This window comes from Triticum aestivum, chromosome 4A (assembly GCF_018294505.1).
Source record: "Triticum aestivum cultivar Chinese Spring chromosome 4A, IWGSC CS RefSeq v2.1, whole genome shotgun sequence".
Classification (NCBI taxonomy): Eukaryota; Viridiplantae; Streptophyta; class Magnoliopsida; order Poales; family Poaceae; genus Triticum; species Triticum aestivum.
In genome coordinates this window covers 521,639,610-521,659,696 of record NC_057803.1, presented here as the reverse complement: position 1 = coordinate 521,659,696, position 20,087 = coordinate 521,639,610, and positions in this window count along the sequence as shown.

Here is a 20,087-nt window from a genome sequence, read left to right as displayed (position 1 = left end):
TCGGCTTCAGTTAGCAGCAGTATCGAAGGAATCACTCGATCGGGTTCAGTTAACAGCCATCGATCAATCGCTCGGGTTCAGTAACGCGTAGCCTGCAGTGCAATCGCTCGGGTTCAGTTAGAGCCCAACGCCTCGCTCAGGTTCAGTTAGAGCCAACGCCTCGCACACACGCTCGTACGTGTACAAGAGAAACGCGCATCGCTCAGCCCCCAACCTCCCACCGTAACCGGGAACTCCCTGAAATTTTCCTCCCCCTCGCTTCTACCATGGTTTTTTCCGTCATGGACGGCCCAAAGAATGTCATGCAGCTGCGTCTCAGGCCCGCCCAGGACGAAAAGCCCATTTTCTATCTTGATTTTTTTGTCATAGAAGTAGGAGCCCACCACATCTATGATGATACCGGGTTTTGTCACAATTATCGTCATAGAAGTGTCATATGTATGACAGAAAAAAATTTCGTTCGGCCCAAAATGTCACGGATGTGTCTTTTTTTAGTGGTCTTAGATACCGGTTCAGTTGCTAATATTGGTAACTCGAAACAAAAGCTACGGAATAAACAGAGACTAGCTAAGGGCAAGGTGACGATGTTTGTTGGAAGTGTTTGCAAGGTTGATGTGATCACCATCGCATGCTCTCTCTATGTCGTGGGAAATCACAGCCACCTATGGGACCGAAGGGCCTCTTGCTGGTTCGACAGGGGGGATGTCACGTCACACAAAGAGCAGAGGGAGCGCGGGCAGCACGACAGAGATCACACAAGCATTTTTTTCCCAGGTTCGGGCAGCGGCGAGGCGTAAAACCCTACTCCAGCTTTGGTGGATTGATGGTGGAAGAATGGTGGTGGAGTGCAGTACACTTGCCCGTCATGGTTGCCTGAGGGCGATAGTGGCTACGCGCATATGAATGTGTGGGTATCCAACCTTCTAGCCCTTATTACGGTTGCCATGGGCCTTCTTTATAGGTTAAGGGGTCACCACAATGGCAAAGTAGTCATTATGCACTGATAAGATAGCTAACAGTGCTATCGTACCTAACCCTGCAGGCTGACAGGGTGCAATTAATGCACCGCTTGAGGTCACATTGTCGCTTACCCGGCAAGCCTTGCCGGGCTGTTTTGCCAGCTTCACACCTGCTCGCTCAACATGTCACGGGACGGGTGTCCCTCATAGGCATTTCCTGTAGAAAGAGGCAGCCATGTGGTGAATGGCTGCCACTTAGTGACTTTGCGGCTTGACACCGCATCGATTGACGATGTGGGTCGTGGTGGAGTAGTTGGGTGAGGTGGTTTTGCCTCCGTGAGTCCCGACAGGCCCTGCTTGGACGTCTTGGTCGTTCTATTCTGGGGGTGACCCCGCCCTCGTCGAGCTCGCCTGCCTGGCAAGGGAGGCTTTCCTCCTGGTGGTATCTTGCTTCCCTGGCTTTGACCTTGGTCCTCTTGATATACATGTTGGTTCTTTGAAGATCTTGATCTCTTGTACTATGGCACGGCCTTGGCTTGTCCGGGCACGAGTCAGGGGAAAATATATACCCTTGTCTGTTTTCCACATCATAAGCCCCCGGGCCTGAGCCACACGTGTCGACGCGACACGCTGGGTTAGGCCCAAAACAGTGCATAGACACGTGGCAAGAGAGGGCTACACATGCCGGTTCGCCATAGTGACCAGTCAATCCAACGTCCACTTCACGCAATTACTGCATGTTGTGGGGGCGTGGAACTGTTACAGTTAAGGTAAAATGGTAACTTTCTGAAGTGTTGCGCCTCTGTTCTACACCTCCCCTTAAAAATAGGGAGAAGCGGAGCGGCGCGGTTCACCTTTCACTTGCCTCTCCTTCCATCATCTTCCTTCGCAAGCCAAATCACCACCCCTTTTCCCACTTTCCCTTGCCCACCTCCGCCCTGTCACCGGACCCCTTCTCCCATTTGCAGCGCCGCTCGTGGGGATGGGGAAGAAGCCCGCAGAAAAGAGGAAGCAGATGGCCGCGGCGAAGGAGGTGTCCGCCGAGGGGAGCAAGAGGACGGCGGAGTTGAACAGGAGGCGGAGGGGAAATGTTGTCTTCCTTCCATCAAATCTGGATGGCCCAGTTCTTCAAGCAAGGTACGAGTATCTGTAGGGTACGCCCGTCCCGAAAGGGCACGGGGCGGCCTACGTTCTGGCGGAGGGGAAATAAGATCCGTCGGACTCATACCAATTCTTTTGCGCTTATTTCATCTGCGGTCTTTGTCCCCCTTTCTCGGAGTTCTTTGAGGCGATCATGACCATCTATGGATTCCATCTCCTTGACTTCATGCCAAATGTAATGGCGACCATGGCCATTTTTGCCCACTTGTGCGAGAACTTTGTCGGAGTCACCCCAATGTGGATTTGTTCTGGCATTACTTTGTTCCGCGGGTGGAGAACAAGGGTCACTGCTCAGGGAACATCTGCTGGATGCCACAGGTGGCCAGGAAGATCTGGGATTACATCCCTAGGAGGCAGCGCAAGAGGTGGGGTGAGTGGAGAGGGGATTGGTGCTAGATTCAGGACGAGGAAGACCCTGATTTCTGCAAAGCATGGATGGGATGTCTTGAGCGCGGCAAGGAATGGAGCGCTCATGGCCTCACTGAAGATAGGTTACACCCGACAATCAATGGGATTACTCGTTCGAAGGCTCCCGGGCTAACCATTGAGCATGTAGGGGCATATTTTTTTCTCCGCCTCATTTCGCCGTAGCAGGAGAGGGACAGACCCACTTGGTTGTATGGCGATGCTGGGGACAGGATGAGGTTGCTCCCAGGATTGGACAACAACTTGTAAGTTTATGGCCACGCCTGGTTGTGTGACCAATTGTTTGGCTGCTTCGAGTTGTTCAAGCTCTCGGCAACCATCATCCCTATGAATATTAACTCAGCTTGGGATCATATACTGAAATGGATGTCGGACTACAACGCTCAAGGGGTGGCAAGTGATTGGCGGCTGCCCACCCTTGATGAAGAGCTCCAGTTGTCCAGCACCCTGGTGGAGAAGGCCAACAGGGTTGAGATGGGGATGTACAAATGCACCTCTTCCGTGGAAGTGGCATATATCTTAAGGAGGGTCGAGGAGGACAAGGCTGCCCGCCTTGCAGAAATGGCATGGGTCGTGAAGACCGGGAATGTCACATCCCTAGCTTCAGCTTGGCCTTGGACTATCTTGGTTGTTGCATCATGTTTAAATTCAAGGAAAATCGAATTGAGGGAATTCCCAAAGCCTTAGAAATCTTTGAAAATGAGCAAGTTAAAAATTTCTTCAAATGAGTCCAAGAAAATGTTCCTGTTATTCTGTGAAAATATTGGCATGAGGTGAAATTCAAACCAATATTTTGGGAGTCACAGAAATGATTTGTTTGGGCCTTTGATTTAAATCAATAATATATTTGGGTTGGAATTATTTCTGTTATATAAGAAATAATGTCCAAATAATCCCAAACTGAAATGTTTCTTGTTGGGTTTATTCTATACAGTGGGCATGTTCAGTTTGGTGATTTTTGAAAGGGTCTAGGTATTTTTAGAAAAGCCACAAAGACTACAGAATAATAGAAAACAAAATTAAAAGAGAAAGAGGGAAAACCAACCTGGCCTTACCTGTAGTCGGCCCAGCTGCACCGGCCAGCCCACCAGGGGTAGAGCCGTCTTCAACCTCTGCCTACTGGCAGAGGCGTGTCGACGCGCCGTGCCCGAGCCTCCACCTCCTGCTTGCCTGCCTGGCCCCTCCCTGGCCAGCACGACGCTGGGATCGTCTCCCCGTGGCCTCCGGAACCCACCGACCCCTCTGCTTCTCCCTCGCTCTCTGGACCTCTCTTCCCCTCGCTCCTCTGCTTTCTTCCCCTAGCTGAGCTCGCGATCGCTGCTCATCACCACCGCGGCCACCGAGCCCCCCTTGCCTATCTAGCTTATCGCCGAGGTCTGCCATGCCCCGAAGCCCCTCTACGACGAAGATGAAGACCCCGGGAGCCCCGCAGCATCGCCACCACCACCATCTCTGTCCCCAGCCTTGGCGGCCGGCGTTGCACGATTCGCCGCTTGCCGGTCGTCCCCGAGCCCGCTGAAACCACCGCCGGCCCCGCTGTGAGCTCGTCTGCCTTTTTCCCTCGCTCCTGTGCTCAACTTCTCTCCGTAGCCGCCATTTCACTGACGACCGAACTCCGGCCGCCGCTAACCTCGCTGCCGCCGTCGCAACAGGCCATCCCCGATGGCCCAGCGGCCTCCCCTAGACGCGCACGGGCCTGGGCTTCCTCCTGGTGCCCTCGCCCGCCATCCCCGTGGCCTGCCGTGCGGGCTCCACCGCGACTTGAGGTCGCCGGCGATTAATCACCGGCAGTGCCGACCTAGCAAGTCATTAGCCACTAATGATGCCCTAACTAACCCTTAGAGTCACTGCCATGTGGGCCCCTATACATGTTTAGGTTAGTTTTATTTTCTGTTTAGATTAATTCATAAACAGTGGGACCCACGCGTCAGAATTGACCTGCTGACATGGCCATTGACTAGGTCCACATGTCTCTGACCCTAACTAGCACCGTGACACTGACTAGTGGGACCCACTAGTCAGGTTTGACTTGGACCCTCTCCGTTGACCTGCTGAGGTCACACCGACGTCATGCTGACGCAGTAATAGGCTTTTCTGGATTTATTCTTATTCAGGAAATTTCAGAAAATACCCAAAACTTGTAAAATTCATAGAAATTCAACCGTAACTCCAAATGAAATAATTTATATATGAAAAATTATCAGAAAAATCCAATCTATCCATTTATGCTACTTTCATGCATGATCAACCAACTTATACCCACTGTATAAGTGAAAACATGATAATGGCATTTTAAATGCTAAATATGGAGTTTGCATATGAACCCTTGGTCCATATGGACTTCATTTAAATTGTTGCTAGATGCATTAGTGCAAATCATAACATTATTGCCATGTCACATTCATGCATCATATTGTTGCATTGCATTGATTGTGTTTCCTCTCTGTTGCCGGTGTTTGTCCCCTCTCAGTAGATGACGTTCCGATAAATTGATCGATGACACCGATGAAGAACTATACTATCTTCAGAAGTGCCAGGCAAGCAAAACCCCCTTGTTTATTCCAATACAATCCCACTCTCTCGCTCCTGCTCTCTTTTACTGCATTAGGACAACACCGATTCAACTGTTACATGTTGCGGTAGTTGAACCCCTTTCCTCTGCATGACCTGTCATTGCCACAGTAAATAGATGAAACCCACTAGCATGACTATGAGTTTATTGAGCCCTGGTGTGCCTACTCATTCATGCTTGTTGTCATGCCTGCTACTGCTTAGAGTTGAGTCAGGTCTGATTCATCTGTAATGAATTGGAACGTGGTGAACATGTCCTACCGTTGAGAGCTAAGTGTGTGAACATGATTTGGTAAAGGTAGCGGTGAGAGGCCATGTAGGAGTACATGGTGGGTTGTCTCATTACAGCTTTTCTCAGGAACTGAGTTCTGTGTTTGTGATCCATGAACAGTTACTACCACACATTGGGTTCCGATAACTCGGCCCCTCTCAGCTTATTAATCAACTCGATCTCTGTCCAGGAGTTGCAACTAGTTTCTGGTGTTTGTAGGTAGTGTTAGTAGTCTACCAAGTGGCACTCGGTACAAGTGGGCTTGGGACAGACAAGGCACAGTGGCACGGTGTACCAAGTGGTACCCGGATGGTGGGCTTGGGAACCCTGCACACATCGTTTGGGGCCGTGAGCGACACCCCGGCCGGATCTCCTTGCGGATGGAACCCGAATAGGCGATAAACCTGGACGAGAGACTTGTTGGTTAGTCAGGTCGTGGCCGACTCCCTCGCCCGGCTTTCGCTTGAAGGTTGCCAAGGTACATGACGTGTACAGGGCGATAAGTGGCGAGAGCGTGTGTGAAGAAGTACACCCATGCAGGGTTATAATTATCTATTCGAATAGCCGGATTCCTCGGATATGGAAACTTGGACCCCTTGCATAGTTCATAGACAAGTGAAAGTGGATACTCTAAAACTCGCAAGATAAGCGTGAGTGCTATGGATGGCGTTCTCGCAGGGAGACGGGAGCGGATCCATAGTGGTGTATTGGTATGGTGAATTTGTGGACTCGTGTGCGCCACCTCAAAGAGTTACTTGCAGTCGTAGTTCAGGATAGCCACCGAGTCAAAGCTGGCCTGCTGCAGTTAAACTCCACCACCCCCTTTGTTTATACTGATGCATATGTAGTTAGTTCTTATGTAAGTCTTGCTGGGTACATTTGTACTCACGTTTGCTTATTTTATGTTTTGCAGAGAGACTTCAGTCCCGCTAGTAGTTCCGCTTGGACTTCGACGTTTAGCTCGTTACCTCAGCTACGACCTTGTACCTTGGGAGGGTCTTGTAGATAGTCAGGCTTCTCGGCCTTTTTCATTTGTAGATGTCTGTACTCAGACATGTTAAGCTTCCGCATGTGCTTTGACTTGTATGGTCTGAATGTTGGGTCATGAGACCCATGTTTGTAATATCTCGCTCTTCGAGGCCTAATGAATAAATACTTGAGTCGTAGAGTTATGTTGTGATGTCATGTTGTATTTACACATATCGAGCATATTGTGTGTATGATTGAAATGCTTGGTATGTGTGGGATCCGACGACCTAGTTGTTTATCCTTGGTAGCCTCTCTTATGGGGAAATGTAGTCTTGTGCTTCCATGAGCCATAGTAGTCCGCTACAGCCCGGTTCACCGGAGTCCTGCTAGCCCAGCAGTACTGCTCAGGACACTTGACTGGCCGGCATGTGTTTCACTTCGTTCCTGTGTCTGTCCCTTCGGGGAAATGTCACGCGGTGACATCCGGAGTCCTGCCTAGCCTGCTACAGCTCGGGTTCCCGGAGTCCTGTTAGCCCAGTGCTACAGCCCGGATTCACACGCTGCTGACCGACATGCTTGATGTGATACATGTATGTATGTTCCCATAGGTTGGTGCCGCTTTGGGTTCACGACTAGCCATGTCGGCCCGGGTTCTCTGTCATATGGATGCTAGCGACACTATCATATACGTGAGCCAAAAGACACAAACGGTCCCGGGCCATAGTAAGGCGACACCCGTGGGAATACCGTGCGTGAGGCCACAAAGCGATATGAGGTGTTACATGCTAGATCAATGTGACTTGGAATCGGGGTCCTGACAGCTTTGGTATCAGAGCCTGACTGCCTGTAGGATTATCAAACCAAACTGGTCGAAGTTGAGTCTAGAAATGCTTTAGTTATATAAGGGAATTGATTGTGGAAGGGAACGTAAGGATCTTTTTACTCCTTTACCTTATGCCCTTCTGATTTGAGTCATCCTCTTCTTTTCTACGGGGTTAAGGACTAGGATTCTGTTCTATCTCTCAGGATGACGTGTTACTAAACCATAGTTGCCTAGGATTGTTGGGTTTAAGCCTTAGTTCAGCACCTACTACTTCCATATGTTCATAGCTGATCTCAGAACCTTGATATTGTGTATTGAGTGGTTATGCCACCATTTTGCAGGATGTCTGAAATCTTTTTGAGCATTTACAGCCGTTATGCTGTTCGAGTCATCCCAAGTTTCTAACTAGTTTGATGCATTTGCAAATTCCTTCTTCCGTTACCGACGTTCCTTTAGGCCAGATTAACCACACTAATTGGTGAGTTGAGGCACTCTGTTGCCTCGACATATAGGTTGGAGCTAGTATTATGACCCTAGGTGTCTTAGAGGATCACCTAGTAAATCTAGTCATGTCTTGTGTTCCCAGTGTGATGATTCTGGCCATCATTCTCGAAAGCATCCCGTGATGCCATTTAGTAGTAGGTATTCTACTCTTGGGTTCCTGACCCAAGATTCACTCCACTTACCTTCTGTTGATAGTGTTTGCTAGTTCCATTAGAATATTAGTAACCTTTGCGATAGTCCTCGAGCTCCGTGGTATTTTCTTCTTCCAAGTACCATGAACTGCTTATGGCAGAAGTTCTTTTGAACCAAAAGATCACAATAAGAGTGCTCTTGATGAGTTCTTCGTCCTACATTGTGAATCTGCCAGTTCTACCTTTCTACATGGGTTATCTGGAACAAGTATGTTGAATTTGTTTGACATACTAATCCATGCGTCCACAACTCAAAAAAAATTATATGTTCCTTGAGTTGTCCCCCCCTTTAGTTGTATTCTGACCTTAGCCTATCACTTGTTAGTCAAGAGTATGTGTGCATTCGTGTTTATCGGTGCCTATTATTCTTGTGGTCCGTCGAGCCGTTCTATTTCAGAATGACTAGGAGAAACAAACTCCAGTACCTCATCCATATCTAGGATTGGGTCAAAGCAGTTGTATTCCGCAGATCAAAATGCCAATCCAGCTTTGATTCTGTTCTACCCTGAAGTATTGCCCTCTTGATGCTAGGAATTCATGATAATTGCACCAACTCTTATAAATTCTTGTTGCAGTGATACTTCTTGCCATCATTGTTCATTCTCGGTTTCCGTGTTATTGTACCCGAAATGCCGACAAGTGAATTGTGATGTGTGAAATCAATACTCCTAGCAACCCCTTTGCTTGGTAGTTAATGGACATTAATATCATTCTCAGTGTGCTGATTATTGAATCATCACCCTAAGGTTGATCGTGCTACCTAGTTCTTATTTCCTGGTGCACTCTTCAATCAACGAGTTAGGATTGTATCAATCCCTCGCTCTTCCTGATCATATCGTCTTGCCCTGAAAAGCAAGATTGTTCTCGGGCTTAGTAACATATCGATGGTTCGTGATTTTCCGAATATCTTCTCGGAAGTGTTACCAGGTTGTCACCTGACCGCTATGTTGAGTTTGTGACCAAGTTGGTTCCTTGTAGCCACGCCTTTTCTCCGAGAATCTGTGTTGGATACCCCTAAGCTAATTGGTTAAGCTAAACAACAACTTGGAGAGTTGGAAGATAAAAGCTGACTTAGTTCGTGTTAAGGGATATCTTTTGTATGTGTGCGTGTGTGTTGAAGAAAGATGATATTTTCATCGATTGTTCCTCGGGATCGGTTGTTGAATCTATCGTCTTGTCCAAACCTTGATTTGAATGTGGGCTATTGTCAAGTCAAATGAGAACCAACGATGTTCATAATGTTGTCTTACTCCTGGTTGTTTCCTCGAGCATACACCATTATATCTTTTGGGTTTGACCAATGCTATCACCTTATTCACCTAATTATGGAATTCCATCTTCATGGAAATCTGGATGACCTGTTGTTGAGCCCATCGACAATATTTTCATCTTATCCATGATTCATGTTGAACATTAAGCTAGTGTTGGAAACTTTGAAAGCATTTCTTCATGCTAGCTCATGAAGCATATGTTTGGTATTAGAAGTGACTTCCTCTAGTTCACGTGCATTTGAAGCAAGTTGCCGCCATGAATTTGGGAAAGTTTGTCTCGCCTTCTCTGGAATCATCCCAAGTTAGTCATGCATACGTGCGAAGTATTCTGTGATCTGGAGACTTGCAACCTTCATTCTATATGAATCCCTAGCACACCAAGCCACTGATTGATTTGTTCAAGGAGAAGAAGTTTCTTATTAAGAGCTAGACTTACGCAAGGACTTCGATATCCTCGATGATGGTTCCCCATCTGGACTCGGTAGTGTTTTATTATAAGACTACTATGTGGTCATGCTTGTCTGGGACAGCGTGTTCACAGGTTTGTAGCAAAACCGGCTCATGTTTTGGAGCTTACTACCATAGTCCATTCCTGAGAATCTTGCAATGACATCTCGTTGATTTGTGTTGCAAACTTTCATTTTCTTTCTAGACTGGATGAGTCTGGAATATCCTAACACCAACCAGATCCGAATCTCGGGCAGATATGATGGTTGGAGCGTACTCCAAGAACTATATTGTTGGTCCCTCTGTAACCGGTAGCGTGGATGTCGTGGCCAACACACCTAACTGGAAGGCCTATTATTGTAGTATCCTAGTTGAAGAAGTTAGTCACCTCCCCATAAGGATCTCGCAGGATCTGCCTCCGTAGTTATTCCTTATGGATTCTTGAGCTTCCGAAGTCTGACCTTTTACTTGATGTTCTAGATATCAAATCATATCTATGAATGGATTACTCTAGCACATCAAGGAGAACATTAGAGGCGGAGTGCTAAATGTCTCTCGGTCGGTCATCCAGATTCTGATCCCTTGGCCTCGCTAAGGTGAAATCTGAGAAAGTGTTATCTTTCTTTGCATCTACATCTTCCACCATTATTCATCATGGTAGCATGTTGTGTTGCCAGGATCCTTGACACGGATATTGGCGGAACCTTGATGAATACAGAAATGCTCAAGTTCTTGAGAGCACGCGCAAGCACTAGGATTTATCGTCGGCATTAATTGGGATCCATTCTCAGTTTCTTCGATTATGCCATAACCTTTCAAATAGTGGAATCTCTCTCTACTGTTGGGTTTCTCCCCAGTTACTAGAATCATTCCTAGCATTTGCATTTTGTTCCCAGCTTGCACCGCCATTGTGTCATCCTACTACGGACTACCCTTCTCAGTAATTACTAATCAGGATCATCTTCAAAGTGGTCCTACCACGGGTTCCATCCATCTTCGATGATAAGCAAAAATCATCCATTGTGTTGTCTTCAACAAGGTAGTCCACATCATCCATCCTAGTCCAAGTATGCCATCTCTTCGAGCTACCTCAAACTATCAATTGTAAATTGCCTTAAGCTGGTATGAAGAGTTTCAATGATCTCTAAATCAAAAGTAATTCTTTTTGCCACTTAAGGGAATATTTCCACGAGTCACCTTCCTTAAGATGTCTCGTTATGGTATCATGGCAATTATCTCCTCGCTACTTTGAAACCATGCATCATCCTACTTAAGCGTGGAATTGTTGCCTACCAAATTTGAACCTTTATCATCCGCTTCTTTCCATCACCCCTGATGTGTGTTTCGTGTCTCAACTCAAGAGATGTTTTATATCTCACTCCATGAGTTGATCTTGAGTGCTCGATCCGAGGAGATCGATTTCTGTAGAATTTCTTTCTGCCGTCATCATGCTGGATGAAGATCCCGAAAGCAAAGACGTCAAGATCAAGATGACGCAATGAATCAATATCCTTAAGAAAGACATCAGGATCGTGAAGATTGTGTTACCTTGTGTCCCTCTATCTCCTTACCTCACGACTTGAATCTCAGGACGAGATTCTTGCTTAGTGGGGGTGAGTTGTCACATCCCAAGCTTCAGCTTGGCCTTGGACTATCTTGGTTGTTGCATCATGTTTAAATTCAAGGAAAATCGAGTTGAGGGAATTCCCAAAGCCTCAGAAATCTTTGAAAATGAGCAAGTTAAAAATTTCTTAAAATGAGTCCAAGAAAATGTTCCTGTTATTCTGTGAAAATATTGGCATGAGGTGAAATTCAAACCAATATTTTGGGAGTCACAGAAATAATTTATTTGGGCCTTTGATTTAAATCAATAATGTATTTGGGTTGGAATTATTTCTGTTATATAAGAAATAATGTCCAAATAATCCCAAACTGAAATGTTTCATGTTGGGTTTATTCTATACAGTGGGCATGTTCAGTTTGGTGATTTTTGAAAGGGTCTAGGTATTTTTAGAAAAGCCACAAAGACTACAGAATAATAGAAAACAAAATTAAAAGAGAAAGAGGGAAAACCTACCTGGCCTTACCTGTAGTCGGCCCAGCTGCACCGGCCAGCCCACCTGGTGGCCCAGCCCACCAGGGGCAGAGCCGTCTTCAACCTCTGCCTACTGGCAGAGGTGTGTTGACGCGCCATGCCCGAGCCTCCACCTCTTGCTTGCCTGCCTGGCCCCTCCCTGGCCAGGCGACGCTGGGATCGTCTCCCCGTGGCCTTCGGAACCCACCGACCCCTCTGCTTCTCCCTCGCTCTCTGGACCTCTCTTCCCCTCGCTCCTCCGCTTTCTTCCCCTAGCGGAGCTTGCCGTCGCTGCTCGTCACCACCGCGGCTACCGAGCCCCCCCTTGCCTATCCAGCTTGTCGCCGAGGTCCGCCATGCCCCGAAGCCCCTCTACGACGAAGATGAAGACCCCGGGAGCCCCGCAGCATCACCGCAACCACCATCTCTGTCCCCTGCCTTGGCGGCCGCTGTCGCACGATTCGCCGCTTGCCGGTCGTCCCCGAGCCTGCTGAAACCATCGCCGGCCCTGCTGTGAGCTCGTCTGCCTTTTTCCCTCGCTCCTGTGCTCAACTTCTCTTTGTAGCCGCCATTTCGCTGACGACCGAACTCCGACTGCCGCTAACCTCGGCGCCATCGTCGCAACAGGCCATCCCCGACGGCCCAGCGGCCACCCCTAGACGCGCACGGGCCTGGGCTTCCTCCTGGTGCCCTCGCCCGCCATCCCCGTGGCCTGCCGTGCGAGCTCCGCCGCGACTTGAGGTCGCCAGCGACTAATCGCCGGCAGTGCTGACGTGGCAAGTCATTAGCCACTAATGACGCCCTAACTAACCCTTAGAGTCACTGCCATGTGGGCCCTTATACCTGCTTAGGTTAGTTTTATTTTCTGTTTAGATTAATTCATAAACAGTGGGACCCACGCGTCAGAATTGACCTGCTGACGTGGCGATTGATTAGGTCCACATGTCTGTGACCCTAACTAGCACCGTGACACTAACTAGAGGGACCCACTAGTCAGGTTTGACTTGGACCCTCTCCGTTGACCTGCTGACATCACACCGACGTCATGCTGACGCAGTAATAGGCTTTTCTGGATTTATTCTTATTCGGGAAATTTTAGAAAATACCCAAAACTTGTAAAATTCATAGAAATTCAACCGTAAATCCAAATGAAATAATTTATATATGAAAAATTATCAGAAAATCCCAATCTATCCATTTATGCTACTTTCATGCATGATCAACCAACTTATACCCACTGTATAAGTGAAAACATGATAATGGCATTTTAAATGCTAAATATGGAGTTTGCATATGAACCCTTGGTCCATATGGACTTCATTTAAATTGTTGCTAGATGCATTAGTGCAAATCATAACATTATTGACATGTCAAATTCGTGCATCATATTGTTGAATTGCATTGATTGTGTTTCCTCTCTGTTGCCGGTGTTTGTCCCCTCTCAGTAGATGACGTTCCGATAAATTGATCGATGACACCGATGAAGAACTATACTATCTTCAAAAGTGCCAGGCAAGCAAAACCCCCTTGTTCATTCCGATACAGTCCCACTCTCTCGCTCCTGCTCTCTTTTACTGCATTAGGGCAACACCAATTCAACTGTTACATGCTGCGGTAGTTGAACCCTTTCGTCTGCATGACCTGTCATTGCCACAGTAAATAGATGAAACCCACTAGCATGAGTAGGAGTTGTTTGAGCCCTGATGTGCCTACTCATTCATGCTTGTTTGTCATGCCTGCTACTGCTTAGAGTTGAGTCTGGTCTGATTCATCGGGAATGAATTGGAACGTGGTGAACATGTCCAACCATTGAGGGCTAGGTGTGTGAACACGATTTGGTAAAGGTAGCGGTGAGAGGCCATGTAGGAGTACATGGTGGGTCGTCTCATTGTAGCCGTCCTCAGGAACTGAGTCCTGTGTTTGTGATCCAAGAACACTTACTACCACACATTGGGTTCTGGTAACACGGCCCCTCTCAGCTTATTAATCAACTCGATCTCTGTCCAGGAGTTGCAACTAGTTTCTGGTGTTTGTAGGTAGTGTTAGTAGTCTACCAAGTGGCACCCGGTACAGGTGGGCTTGGGACAGACTAGGCACCGTGGCATGGTGTACCAAGTGGCACCCAGATGGTGGGCTTGGGAACCCTGCACACATCGTTTGGGGCCGTGAGTGACATCCCGGCCGGATCTCCTTGCGGATGGAACCCGAATAGGCGATAAACCTGGACGAGAGACTTGTTGGTTAGTCAGGTCGTGGCCGACTCCCTCGCCCGGCTTCCGCTTGAAGGTTGCTGAGGTACATGACGTGTACAGGGCGATAAGTGGCGAGAGCGTGTGTGAAGAAGTACACCCCTGCAGGGTTATCATTATCTAGTCAAATAGCCGGATTCCTCGGATATGGAAACTTGGACCCCTTGCATAGTTCATAGACAAGTGAAAGTGGATACTCTAAAATGCGCAAGATAAGTGTGAGTGCTATGGATGGCGTTCTCGCAGGGAGACGGGAGCGGATCCATAGTGGTGTATTGGTATGGTGAATTTGTGGACTCGTGTGCGCCACCTCAAAGAGTTACTTGCAGTCGTAGTTCGCGATAGCCACCGAGTCAAAGCTGGCCTGCTGTAGTTAAACTTCACCACCCCCTTTGTTGATACCGATGCATATGTAGTTAGTTCTGATGTAAGTCTTGCTGGGTACATTTGTACTCACGTTTGCTTATTTTATGTTTTGCAGAGATACTTCAGTCCCGCTAGTAGTTCTGCTTGGACTTCGACGTTTAGCTCGTTACCTCAGCTACGATCTTGTACCTTGGGAGGGTCTTGTAGATAGTCAGGCTTCTCAGCCTTTTTCATTTGTAGATGTCTATACTCAGACATGTTAAGCTTTCGCATGTGCTTTGACTTGTATGCTCTGAATGTTGGGTCATGAGACCCATGTTTGTAATATCTCGCTCTTCGGAGCCTAATGAATAAATACTTGAGTCGTAGAGTTATGTTGTGATGCCATGTTGTATTTACACATATCGAGCATATTGTGTGTATGATTGAAATGCTTGGTATGTGTGGGATCTAACAACCTAGTCGTTTATCCTTGGTAGCCTCTCTTATGGGGAAATGTAGTCTTGTGCTTCCATGAGCCATAGTAGTCCGCTACAGCCGGGTTCACCGGAGTCCTGCTAGCCCAGCACTACTGCTCAGGACACTTGACTGGCCGGCATGTGTTTCACTTCGTTCCTGTGTCTGTCCCTTTGGGGAAACGTCACGCGGTGACATCCAGAGTCCTGCCTAGCCTGCTACAACCCGGGTTCCCGGAGTCATGTTAGCCCAGTGCTACAGCCCGGATTCACACGCTGCTCACCAACATGCTCGATGTGATCCATGTATGTCTGTTCCCATAGGTTGGTGCCGCTTTGGGTTCACGACTAGCCATGTCGGCCCGCGTTCTCTGTCATATGGATGCTAGCGACACTATCATACACGTGAGCCAAAAGACGCAAACGGTCCCGGGCCATAGTAAGGCGACACTCGTGGGAATACCGTGCGTGAGGCCGCAAAGTGATATGAGGTGTTACATGCTAGATCGATGTGACTTGGAATCGGGGTCCTGACAGGGAAGGGCAAGGGGAAAGCCAAGGACGAAAGTTCTTCTCATGGTGTGTGGCACCCCGGCTCAGAGAAACCGGAACGCACTGTATTCCAGCCTAGAGATCGAGGAGAAGTCTTCTGGAATACGGCACTGCTTAGCATAGAACAAACCAACTCTATATTATTACACGAATATGAATACAAGGTCTCTGATATTACAATGAATAACATCGGCACGGCGACACTACGCCATCCTCAGTTGCTCTATGCAAGCAGCAGAATAACTCGAAGCAGCGGAATAACTTCTAGTAGCGGAACAACGACGACGGTGGTGAACTCCAATCCGCAGGGACTCTGGCTGGAACGCTGATCCTAGCTCGTACGAACGGAAACCACAACAAGCAAGCAATCAAATCCGGCATGACCTGCAAACTGGCATGACACGCTAGGTCAGTACATTGAATGTACTTGCAAGCTCACAATAACCAGAAGCATTCAAGACAAACAACAGCAAGGCAATTACAGGTTAAGCAGGAATTATCATGAGATCATCAGAATGACATGGCATGAACAACATGAACCTGATACCGCTAGAACAATATGAGCATGGCAAGAACATATAAATCTGACGATACTAGCATGCAACATGATGACACTATATGCACCATTTATTCTGCTCGGGTTACCTCGTAACCAAACGGTGATCCTTTCGACGATCACAACCATGACCAACACTTGGTCTCAAACAGTGATCCTTTTGGCGATCACAATCATGACCAATATCTGGCCTCAAACAGTGATCCTTCCGGCGATCACAACCATGACCAACACTTGGCCTCAAATGATGATCCTTCCGGCGATCACAACCAACTTATCTCCTCATCGAACCGTGGTTGTTATTAAGCACATTATTATTATTACTATTGACTTATAGTGTGACCAACTATGAACTGGGCCCTTATCCGCGGGCATGGCTATCGATAGTTTTAATATACACTCTACAGAGGTTAGTACATTGTACCCACACTACGGAACCCATGGCCTTGCTCTCCCATTCGGGTGGACCAACAGCGTTTCGACAAAACCGTCCTACTGCCATGACACTCTCCCAGCCACTCCGACTCACTCCCCTCTGGGCTAGTCCTGGGTGGCCCCGTGTCTGCCAAAGACACACGACCACCGTCGTGGCCAAAACGTAAACTAACCCACACAGGGACACGATCCATAACAACAAGAACGGGCACACAAGGCTTATGTCCGCCTACCTGATCGGGGTAGCGCGTGCCCATAACCTTCCCTCGTTGGAGGCACCAGCGAGAGCCACGACAATAGACCCAGTTAGGAACTTCCCATAAAGGTAAGCGTGGTTGCACTGGTCAGTTCGATATGGTGGCACCATGACTCAGCCAACAGTTGTTCAAGTTCAATTTAATCCGGTTAAACTTGAATGTAATATGCTGAGCCATGATAAAATAACATGACGCACTTACAATGCATGAGCATGATATCAACATAAGCACGGGGTGCAACATAATTATCCACCATATCAACAATGAATCATATCCAACTGAGCATAATGATGAGCATGAATATTACAACTACAACACTACTCATAGCATAACATGACCATTATCATCAACCATAAATAACATGCAAGAACTCATCAATAACATTACCGAGTAAACACTTAACCAACTAACAGCAAAGGAATAATGCATATTAACAGTACTCGGTAACCTACGTTAGTCATGCATCGAAGAACATGACCAACCCAACATTTACTACTATCAACCATAGCAATATGAAAGTAATACTAACAAGTAGTTCATGATAACAAGGTGCAAGAACATAGCATGACGATAATCACTAATCCACAAGCATGACAGAAACTACAATAGCAGTAGCAAAACAAACATATAGTTATTAAAGATTGAAGTTGAAAACTGATGCTACTGCATGGCTATCATGCAAATGGTTCTTGTGGCTTGCCTGGGGATGAAGAAAGCACCGGGGAGAAGTGCGGTGAAGCCGCAGAAAGATTTGCCAGAAACAGTTCTCTCTCGGAGGGGTTGTTTACGTGCAAGGGCAAAAATGTCATTTTCAGAATGTCAAAACATAGTGAAAATGATTTGAACAGAACGGGATCGATGAGACAAAGAAATGGGCTTTGGATTCACCTCAAACGGAGTTTCAAGCAAAAAGCTATAGCCCGACGAAGTTCAAGGACCAATCTATAAAAAGATCCTCTACAAACAGGCCCCTGAGCTGAAAAACAGAAAAAGCTATTTCAGACAACATGCCTTCAGAACTGGAAAACGCATTTTTGGATAAAGCAGGAGCAGAATACGCTTACATCGCGTGAAAACATACTTTCTAAAGTACGCTTCCACTTAACCACGTGGACAGTGGCGGGGCCGGGCATGGGGTCGCTGACGTGCAGGTCCCGCAGGGTGGGACCCGTCACTTAGCCACGTTGGCACCTGGGGTCAACACGTAGCTACGGGACCGGTGGCCTGAGGCGCTGCCAGGTGGGGTCAGGGGAAGGAGGGGGCCCGCCTGGCTCCTCGTCCCAGGCTCAGGCGAGAGCACCGGCCGGTTCGGGGCGGAGTGTCGCGCCCATCCAGACGAGAAGAGGGCGCCGGGGAGGACCAGAGTGATGGGGCTCACGGCGACAGGGAGGCGGCAGATGGCGGCGTCCGTTCTCGGGGCACGGCCCTAGGGGTGCTCCGGTGAGGTGGAGAGGGGGTAGGGAGGTTCGCCGGACTCCGGTGAAGCCGAGGGTGGTGGCTAGGGGAAGAGTAGGGCTCTGGTGGCCGTGAATTTGGGATGAGGAGGCCCGCGGCCATAGCAGCAATGGTGGAGCAGGGGAGCTCCAGAGGCTCGGGTGGATGGATGGGGAGGTTGCTGGGAGTGAGGGGGGGCTGGTGGTGAGGTCAGACGGCCTCGGGGGTGGGCTATATATAGCCGGGCGAGGGAGGTCGTGGCCGAGTGCCACCGCTCGAGCTTGGCCAAAGCTCTAGCGAGGCTAGGCGAGCACGGGAACACGACAAGGGGGGGCGCGGACGAGCTACAGAGGTGCATAGTGCAAGAGGGGCCGAGGGCGCAGAGGAGGAAGACGCCGCGGCGCCCTTAAAGCTCGGTCGGCCACAGTGTGCCCGTGGGCGCGCAGCGATGAGCGCTAATGGAGGAGCTGACGAAGGGGGGAATCGATCCAGGAGGACGACGACGCGGGCTAGCTGTTGGACATGCTCACGAGTGCGAAGACGACAAGAGGGAGAGGGGCCTGAGCAAGAAACCATTCAGCTCGCGTCCATGGCATGCCAGAGCTCGTGATCACCGCGTGCACTGGTGCACACAGTGGCACACAGCCGACCAAACGATGTCTGGGGGCTTGTCCTTCCTTGGGAGGTTGCAACTGAAGTGGTAGTTTGGTTAAAAGTGGTCTGGTTAAATGGTAATTATCCTCTGAAGTTTATTGCAGTAAACTTGGTCATGTACTACTAGTCAACAGGAAAGTGATTGGGAGAAATGGAGTTGTCTGCGAGGTTTAGGGTAAGAAGGACTTTCATCCTGGTAACTTTGAGAGGATTTGGATCAAGATTTAATGTAGTTGCTTAACAACTGCCAAATCTGGTCCAGGAATGAGATTTGGATGATGCACTCACATGGTGAGGCTACTTGAGCTCAAATACGGCAAGGCATTATGATTTGGTCATAGTAAGATGCTGTAAAAATTTCATACCAATTGGGTTCACCAAAATGGTACTTCCTTCACAGCTATTCTCGCTGACCTGAATCTTGCAATAATTCTAGAGAAATATTGGCTATCTGAAATGGTGCCAAATTTGGTGGAGAGAAGTCGTTTGGGTAGGAGAACAATCTGGTAATCTATCAGGATTTTTGAAGCAATATAAATTATACTTGCTTCACAACCTGAAAATATTAATAGAATCAAAGATTTGGTCCTGTGCTCACATAGATGATTGTATGGGACTGAAATTTGGAGGAGGGTGAGCACATGAAGGAGTGTGCAAAATTTAAACTCATTTGGATAACCCTAGCTAGCACTTCCTTCACAAAGGCTTCCCTCAGACAGGAACTTTGAAAAATCACTGAGGAAGTTTGGCTAGGCAAATAAAGTTGAATTTTGGCACATGTCAATTATTTGGACAGGAAAAGATGTCCATAAAGTTTGGTGTCAATTGGGAAAAGATAAATAGCACTTGGTTCACAATGTGCCATTTAGGACAGAATAGGAAATGAATTTATTGAGCATGATGAGATATCTGGCCAATGAAATATTTTGCCATATTTGAGGAAGATATGACCCAAATAATTTATGAGAATTATTTGGGGATTTTTGTATGGGCAGAAATATGGGTTGCTTCTCAACCTAGGGCAGACATGGTTATTCCTTTAATAGAAACATGAATTTTCCCTAGAAAAAGAAATTAGGGTTTGGTCAAGCAGTGGAGTGACATGATCTTGGCAAAGTTTTTAGGATGATGAGCCACTTGGGAGAGGAAATGAAGATGATTTCCCAGGCGACAAGTCCACAGAACCACTCCAAGAAGAAAAACAGAGCAAAAACCAAATAAATCAAACGAAAAAGGAAAGTGCCAAAATCCAGGCTATTACAACTCTTACCCCCGTAATGAAATCTCTTCCTCGAGATTTAGTTGCTCAGGGAACAAGTATGACTTGAGGACACCGTTTCTAGCTCGAGTATCCTTTTTCCTTTATTTATTGTTCCCTTAAGAATTTCATATGATCTGCTTACCTTGCTCTGGGGTGGTTTGCTTCACCTTTCCCAATTCCTAACAGGTCTTTGCTCATATA